Consider the following 8,660-nt stretch of genomic DNA (forward strand, 5'->3'; position numbering starts at 1 on the left):
GTCGTTAAAACTAGCTCTGAGCGGGAACCGGTAACGGGCTGCGAGCCCAATAGCTACTGAGGCCGGTTATCATTCGTGGTGTGTTTATACATGTTTATCACTTATGGGAAACCCAACAACTTCAATAATGCGCGTAACTAACTACTTACTGATTACTTTCGAAAAGAGTTTAAATAGTCATAGAATATTAAAAATAAATCGTTTATCAAGTGTAATGACGTACTACATTTTAGGTTTTGGTTTTGAGATCTGAATACATATCTAACTCAAATTATACTCATATCTATTTCATGTGCACTAATTACACCATCTGATCGTGTAGTTAATAATATATGGCTGAGATTAGCCATGACGTGTCTTTCAAGAAGTCTCTTCTTGACATGTAATCAATATTACTATATTAAATACTATGCTTACAGAATCACACAGGCGTTTACAGATACCAATATAAAGACTAAGCTTTGTAGGCTTGTACACGCTTCAACAATTGTGGCGTCACAAAGAAACAATCATATTGCGCCGGAGATGTTGAAGTATGTGTACTAGCCTGTTTCTAGACGAATCGTGTTGTCCCATGTTGCAAAATGTTGGTACATATCTATAGTTTGGCAACACGCTACGACATTTTTGCGTAACTTGATGCTTTCTTTGTTTAGCCACAAACGTTGAAGCATGCGTCCGAGGACAAACACCCCAAATACCAAAAACTCACCATGGTTACGGTTGCATCGGCGTTTATAGTCCATGCCAAACCAGACAAAACAAAACAAAACCAAAAACTCCATAGAAATGTATTACATATTGATGCAATGGTTCACCAGCAAAATTAATGATGTCTTGTGCTAATTTTGGTTTACTGTTACTCATAAAATAAATAGACAAATGCAATTCTCTGGAATAATAGATTTTTATGTCATAAAATGTTGCATTACTTCGTTCTTTTAGAAAAGTGTGCCCGGTGCAGCATTGAATCAATAACTTAGAAGGCACATGATCCTGTTGAATCTTCACGATGGCGTTTGCCTTTACCTTTGATTTGTATGGCTATATTCATGTCATGCTTATTTTTTCACTACATCGATTGAAAGAAATAAAGGAACACATGGAATTGTAGACCAATTTAATTTACCACAAGCATAGTAATGTCCGTATTTCTCCAGTTGAAACGTGGGACTGAATATCAATATTGATAGTGTTGAACTGACAGCCAGTAGCATGGCCAACTTCTAACACTGTGAACTGAGGGTTTTGGTTCAAATGATTATTTCCTGTTACTATAATATATTATGTTTCATCCCTTACTTCTTTCCATCAATATATTTTACCGTGAAGGTGTTTAAGGTCTTTTAACCTTTACCAGTCATGATGTAATTTTTAAAAGCGTCACTGAAGTTTACAGATGTGCCTGACAATTCCAGAAGACACTGACACTATTTAGACATTCTGTTTCATATTTCAAGCAGCGTTGTGGCTCTACACAACTTCACAATCGTTGCTGTTTCTTGATGTGGTGCCTAAGCATTGGTACTCAGAGTTTACAGCATGCAAAACCCGATTATAATCAAATCTATCTTAAGCTTCCTACTCTGTATAGTCTCCGTAAGTAAGACCTGTTTTGGATATCGGCCTATTCTGCATTGTATTGTTGTCGTCGTCGTTTTGTTTTGTTTTGTTTGTGTTATTCTTTTACAGAAATATTTTTCGACCTTTTTGAGATGTATGAATGAATGAATGAATGAATGAATGTTTAACGACACCCCAGCACGAAAAATACATCGGCTATTGGGTGTCAAACTATGGTTAATGCAAATAAATAAAGTGATGATCAACATCAATATAAAAATTCAAGACTTAAACAAAAACAGTGTAAAGAACTGTGCAAAAACACAAATATCACAGAATTTTACGGATACTGAATTTTACTCAAAACTTCAATTTTGTGCTGTATTGGCCATTCTCAAAGAGAATGTTACACCCCTGCACCACGGTGAGGTTACAGCACACGCAGGGGTTTTGATGTATGAATTAGCCAATAAGCCTTCAAACAATATACATTTTCCCTAGTCGATAATGCCAAAAAATATCTAGTCATTCATTATAATGACTGTAGATTGTTTTGTAGTATTGTACAATGTATTTATCAAATTTGATTAACGAGATATGCGAAATGTATTAGGACGTTGGCCATTTTGGACGCCATTTTGAATTACCGATTTAGCACACGGGGATTGTATGAGGTTTTTAAAATGTTGTTTCCTTGATACATTGTGTTCTATGAAGAAAGTAAAAAGAATGCCTCGTACTGCTAACAGGCACCAATACCCTAACGGGTCTGTCTGAAGAAAACTGGTATAACAAAGACCACGACATGTCTGTAAGAAAGCCCAAGGCTGACGAGTAACACACCAAAGAGTGTTTGTTTGAAGCATAGATGGACATAATCACAAAAAGACAATAGCATCCACTCCCCCTCCCCATCTTCCACCATTTTGTTCATCATCATCGTCATGATCACATCGTAATTATCATCATCATCATCATCATCGTCGTCATGTTCACATCATTTGCCAAATACATGATTAATTTTGACAGTAAAACACATGACATGTACATTCAGAAAGATATCTGTATTCCCTAATTTATTTCGCTTGGTATATTAGAGCCGACAACGGTTCAGTTGTGGTAGCTTATTAATGTACGATAGCCACAGGCAACGACTTTGGTCACTTTTTCTTTTTAAGTATTGTCCAAACAGTGTTGTTAATCAAAACTGCTTATAAGTTTCCATTGTGTTCTCGGCTTTAGGAATGTTGCGGCCAAGAACCTTCAGTCACACGAACTCTTCTGTTCCTTGACTAATGGTCCACATTATGTTCCTGCTCATTAGCATAAATTATTGGTCGTTATGGAAACAGGTAAATGCAGCGAGGCGCTTTTGTCTCCTTAAGTTGTGGAAGCCCACAGGGTTCTGCTAAAGAAAGGAATGTAATTCTCAGAACCGACTTCTTTGAACCTCATCAATAAAGAACATAGGGAATGGGCTGGGACGGCGTCGGTGGTGGTGACTATTTGTCGGGGGGTAAAGAAAGATTGAGGTTTGATGCAAACAAGCCTGTTTTGCAGGTTTTCTTTAGGTAATAGTGAAACACTGGTACCACATTTAAGAGACTGGCCCACAATATGTTTTCCACCAACAGTCATTTTAACTGTTATAATTACACACTAAGAGCATTTTCTTGATTAGAACATCATTGTTTGTATGTTTGGCCCGTGCTTATACAACTTTTAGAGTCTAAACTCAAGATTCTAACAGCCTGAGGGGACGGGACGTAGCTCAGTGGTACAGCGCTCGCTTGATGCGCGATCGATCTAGGATCGATTCCCGTCGGTGGGCCCATTGGGCTATTTGTCGTTCCAGCCAGTGCTCCACAACTTGGCTTGTGTAACAAAGGCCGTAGTATGTACTATCCTGTCTGTGGTATGGTGCATATAAAAGATCCCTTGCTGCTAATCGGAAAGAGTAGCCCATGAAGTGGCGACAGTCTGAAACTTCAATGCTATTTCAAAGAAGAACGTGTAAACTGGAGAAAAACAGAAGGAGACACTTGGTATTATAGATAAAAGTTCACTCACTATTAGCCTATTGCTTATATCCAATTAAGGTTCAAGCATGCTGTCCTGGGCACACACCTCAGCTATTTTGGCTGTCTGTCCAGGACAGTGGGCTAGTTGTTAGTTGGTTAGTGAGGGAGAATAAGGTGTAGTGGCCTTACACCTACGCACTGAGCCCTTAAGAACTCGCTCTGGGTTGGAGCCGGTACCGGGCTGCGAACCCTGTACCTACCAGCCTGTAGTTCGATGGCTTAACCACTGCGCCGCCGAGGCCGGTTCATAGACAAACAGCCAAGACATGTTTGAAGATTAGCTGGATATAGACACACAGAATAAATCAATGACATCATCACAGTCGCTATCATGGGCTCTAAATAATTAAATGATCGTCGTGCCGATACACCTTCTTTTACCGTTATACCTGGTAATGAATGGGCCAACATTTTATTGTTAGCAACACACTGTCGAAGCCATTCACGTAGAAAACACAAGTCAAATGCAATCCAACAATATCTACAATGATGACGTAGATGGCCCGAGATATGTTTTATTCATGGGGAAAGTCGTATTTAAAGGCAACTGTTGCTGTCAGTCAAAAGGTCTGTGATAAAATAGCCGCGCGACAAAAGCGGCGATAGACGCGTTTTCACAAACCTGTCAGGGACTATTCATTGTCGGTTCGTTACTTTTCACTCGACGTGAATAGCGGTCTAATCATTTTTCATATATGTCGGATTAGAAGATTAGCATATAGTGAAATCATTTCTCCAGGGCGGTTCCTGCGATAAAGGAGATTTGTCGTAAAGAAAAAAATCCTTAAATTTTGATCTCTGCTTGTCAGCTTTTAGTATATCATAGTTAATTTTGCCACACCAATGGCCTCAGATTCATTTCTCCCATTTGGTTGCGAAGTTTCACCGCGCCTGCTGTTTGAGTAATGGAGAGCTATGAAGTGGCAACTGTTTGACTGAAGTGACAGGGGATAGCATGTAGTTTGTAAACATGTGTAACTTGTTGACATTGGAGACTTGTTTGTGGTAATTCCGGCCCTGCAAAAGTTGTGCTTTTGTGTAAAATGGGTGTACTCCGGCTGGTTTAGAGGGTGTGTCTGTTAAAAACCAATATGCTGGGAGAAAGAGCTGGGACATGACTTTTCAGGGTATTTTACCACACCAAAGGTACATACAAAACTTCACGGGCCTGCTGATATTAATAAAAATGTTATAGCCACTAAGGCTATATAGAAACATATAGCGAAATTAATTGTGGTCTGAGGCCCAATACCATAGCCTTTATTAGAAATATAGGCAGAGTTACGTCCCCTAACCACTAATCACTTCCCGCGCGTTCCGGTTACTACCAAATATTTTTCTGTACCTTTTTCGTCTTCGCGTCTTTTTCAACATATTCCTCTTCCTCTTCTTGGTCTTCTTCTTCTTTTTCTCCCTCTTCTTTTTCTTTGTCTTCTTTTTGTTCTTCTTTTTCTATTTCTTCTTTTCGTTTCTACCTTCTGACCATTATCATTTATATAATATTTATATCCAGAAATAAATGGAACAGCAAAAGTTATCAATTACGTTCATAGACTTATATGGTCCCACAATTAGTATATCAAAGGCTGTGGTATGTGCTGTCCTGTCTATGGGGGGATGCATATAAAAGATCCCTTGCAGCTAATGGAAAAACAATGTTGCGGGTTTCCTCTGAAGACTACAAGTCAAACTTACCAAATGTTTGACGACCAATAACCAATTATAATGAAGTTAGTGTGCTCTAGTGTTATCAAAGAAAACACATTTTTAACTTTTCACTGCTGTAATCACAGTTAACGAACTTAAGTATAAGTCAGGTGTGGACTTTTGACACGTTAAAGGGACATTCCTGAGTTTGCTGCAATGTTTAAGATGTTATCGACTAACAGAGACTTTTTAACGATTGTAATAACATATCAAATATATTTTTCTGCATAAAATATTAGTGGCTGTATATTAAACGTGTTTCTGATATTTCTAATATTTGTACTGAGTTAAATTTAATTTTATTTCCTAAATCTTTTTTTTTTTTTCGTACGTACGAAATCACTTGAAGATATAATCCAGTTTGAGCTTCATGCAAATATTAAGACAACCAGAAAATATATTTAATATGTAAGCTTAATCGTAGACATATTTTATTAGTCAGAAACATCCTACAATGGAGCAAACTTAGGAATGCCCCTTTAAATGTTTTCTCATTTTGACCAAATGAGTATGAGATAAGATGAAAGGAACTATCTTAAATGTGTAACTATTGTAACACATTTCCAGATAATAAATCCTCTTTAACAACTGAAGTTACACCTTGAATACAGTTTATTGTTTACAATATCAGTTTCTGTATATCGAATACGTTTCTCGTTGCCGTATTGTTTAACAAATTTAATTTTACTTCCTAATATATTATTGTTTCTTATGTACGAAATTATTTGGAGGTGAAATACAATTTGGGCTACAGCAAACACACATTGTCTATACAAACACTGACATTGTAAACCGCAAAATGTATTAAATCTGTAATTTTAGCTGTTATAAATGATCTGTTAGTCGAAAATATGCTACAGTAGCAGCAAACACTTTAATGCTTTCAACTGTGCTCTTGTTAACTAAGGACAAAATGTTTTATTTAACGACGCACTCAACACATTTTATTTACGGTTATATTATGGTGTCGGACATACGGTTAAGGACCCCACATATATTAAGAGAGGAAACCCCGCTGTCGCCACTTCATGGGCTACTTTTTCCGATTAGCAGCAAGGGATCTTTTATATGCACCATCCCATAGACAGGATAATACATACCACGGCCTTTGTTACACCAGTTGTGGAACACTGGCTGGAACGAGAAATAGCCCAATGGGCCCACCGACGAGAATCTTGTTAACTGGTCTTTCTTATATTTGTAATACTTCTTATATGCATATAAGAAATTATCACGAAATAAAATCTAATTTGACGTACTAATACCATTATAATTATCAACGATAATTGATATAATATTGTAAAAAAGGAAATGTATTTAAGTATGCAATTTTAATAGTCACAAAAAGTTATTTTAGCAGGAACCATATAACAATGGCTACAAAGGCAAGAATGTCTTTTTAACAGACTGATATCCACACAGACACGTACAATGTCTTCCAATTGCTATTGTGATATCTGAGGTTCAATACTGGCTCCTCGTCATAATATATCAAATACATGCTACCCATCATACTGGCTGTAATAAAGTATATATACAAAACCACTGCTAGGTTTAAATTGGTGTTCTTCTTTCTGGGAGTTTTTTTTTTTTTTGAACCCAGGGGACTCACTTATTAAGCATTTATCACAATACCTGTAATCTAGCTGTCAGTCGGGGAGCTGCGTGGATTTACGATACTTATTTACATACTGGTATAATTGTATAGCGAATATTGATTCAGTGGAAGATAGGCTTAGCGACTTAAGGAAGCTAATAACCGAATCACTCGCGATGTCCGTCTCGTGTCAACTGTTTATTGTCCGTGTCTGATCCGGGGTTAGTGGACACAGTACTGGACAACATGGTGTCGGGGTGTTTAACAGTGTAGAATAAACAAATAGAGAGGTAAATAAAATAAGATAAAAATAAACTAAAATAAAGTAAGTAGATGGATGAGTTACTAGTATTCGGACAGACAGAAAGTCAGCTAGATAAAAAGAAAGACAGACAGACAGACAGACAGACAAACAGACAACCAAGTAAATAAATAATAAATAGATAAATAAATGAACGAACGAATGAACGAACGAACGAACGAACAAATAAATAAATAAACAAATAAACAAACAAACAAACAAATAAATAAATAAACAAACAAACAAACAAACAAAAACAAAAAACAAACAGATTCATAAATAAAGGCTATTTGATGCTTTTTACTAAATTTGATTTTCATGTCAGCTAGTGATCATACTTCTATGCTATACATTGGCGAACGGTTCAAACCGTTAATTATGAACTTGTTCTATTTTCTATGAATAGTTGTAACACAAAATCCCACCGAACATTAAGCATTGAACAGATCAGTTTATTTTGTAGTAGATTACAGAAAATGTCTTCATTTCGAAAATTAACACCACATCAACACACATTGTGAATATCCACATGTTGTGTTGTAATTTCTATGGTCAAATACTGCAGTGTCGATAGTTCAAATACTGCAGTGTCGATAGTTCAAATACTGCAGTGTCGATAGTTCAAATACTGCAGTGTCGATAGTTCAAATACTGCAGTGTCGATAATTCTAACACTGGTCGTGGAATTATATGCTGTATTTCCGTCTTGAAACAGAATTTTTTGCGGACAAGTCCATAATATTGCTATAAAATTATGACTTGTTTTGCCGTCCAAATGCATATCCCTAAAGGTAGTACTAAAACAAATAACTTCCGGCTGGGTCAAAGTTCGAGGTGCACCCAACTTTTGAAAGAGCAGTTAATATCACGAGTCCTGTCACTGGTGATAAATGTGAGTGTGTTTGTTGTAAAACAAATATTTAAGTTTCATCTGGACAAAACATGTATGCAATTTATTACATCTAGTACCACTGTGTCAAGTAACCTTTTGCTTGAAACATGTATGGTACCTGCAACAAAAAATACTCAAATTGTGTGTATTAACGAGCTACTCTCGACTCACTAAAATCAAAACCTATGTTAGCTCTTGATCTTTCTTTTTGACCGACCGCTCAAAATTGCGCCAAATTTCCGTAATCAAAATTACGCACCTTTTCTCTTTGGCATGTTTTTGCTCCTTCAAAATTCCATAGCACCGCTACCCACGCACGCCCCCCTCCCCCCCCCCCCCCCCCGTCTGTTATCGACCACGGTCGGGCTGCTGCTCCCTTGCACCTGCCAGTGCAGGCGGTCCCTCTTCTTTCCCATCCCCACCTTTCCTGTTATGGACAGAGGAGCCGGCCAGAGCTTGCTCTGAATGTGCACGTAAAGCCCTATGACCTGACCTGACCTAATTGTGTGTGAAACTAGG

Source organism: Gigantopelta aegis, chromosome 10 (genome assembly GCF_016097555.1).
Source record: "Gigantopelta aegis isolate Gae_Host chromosome 10, Gae_host_genome, whole genome shotgun sequence".
NCBI lineage: Eukaryota > Metazoa > Mollusca > Gastropoda > Neomphalida > Peltospiridae > Gigantopelta > Gigantopelta aegis.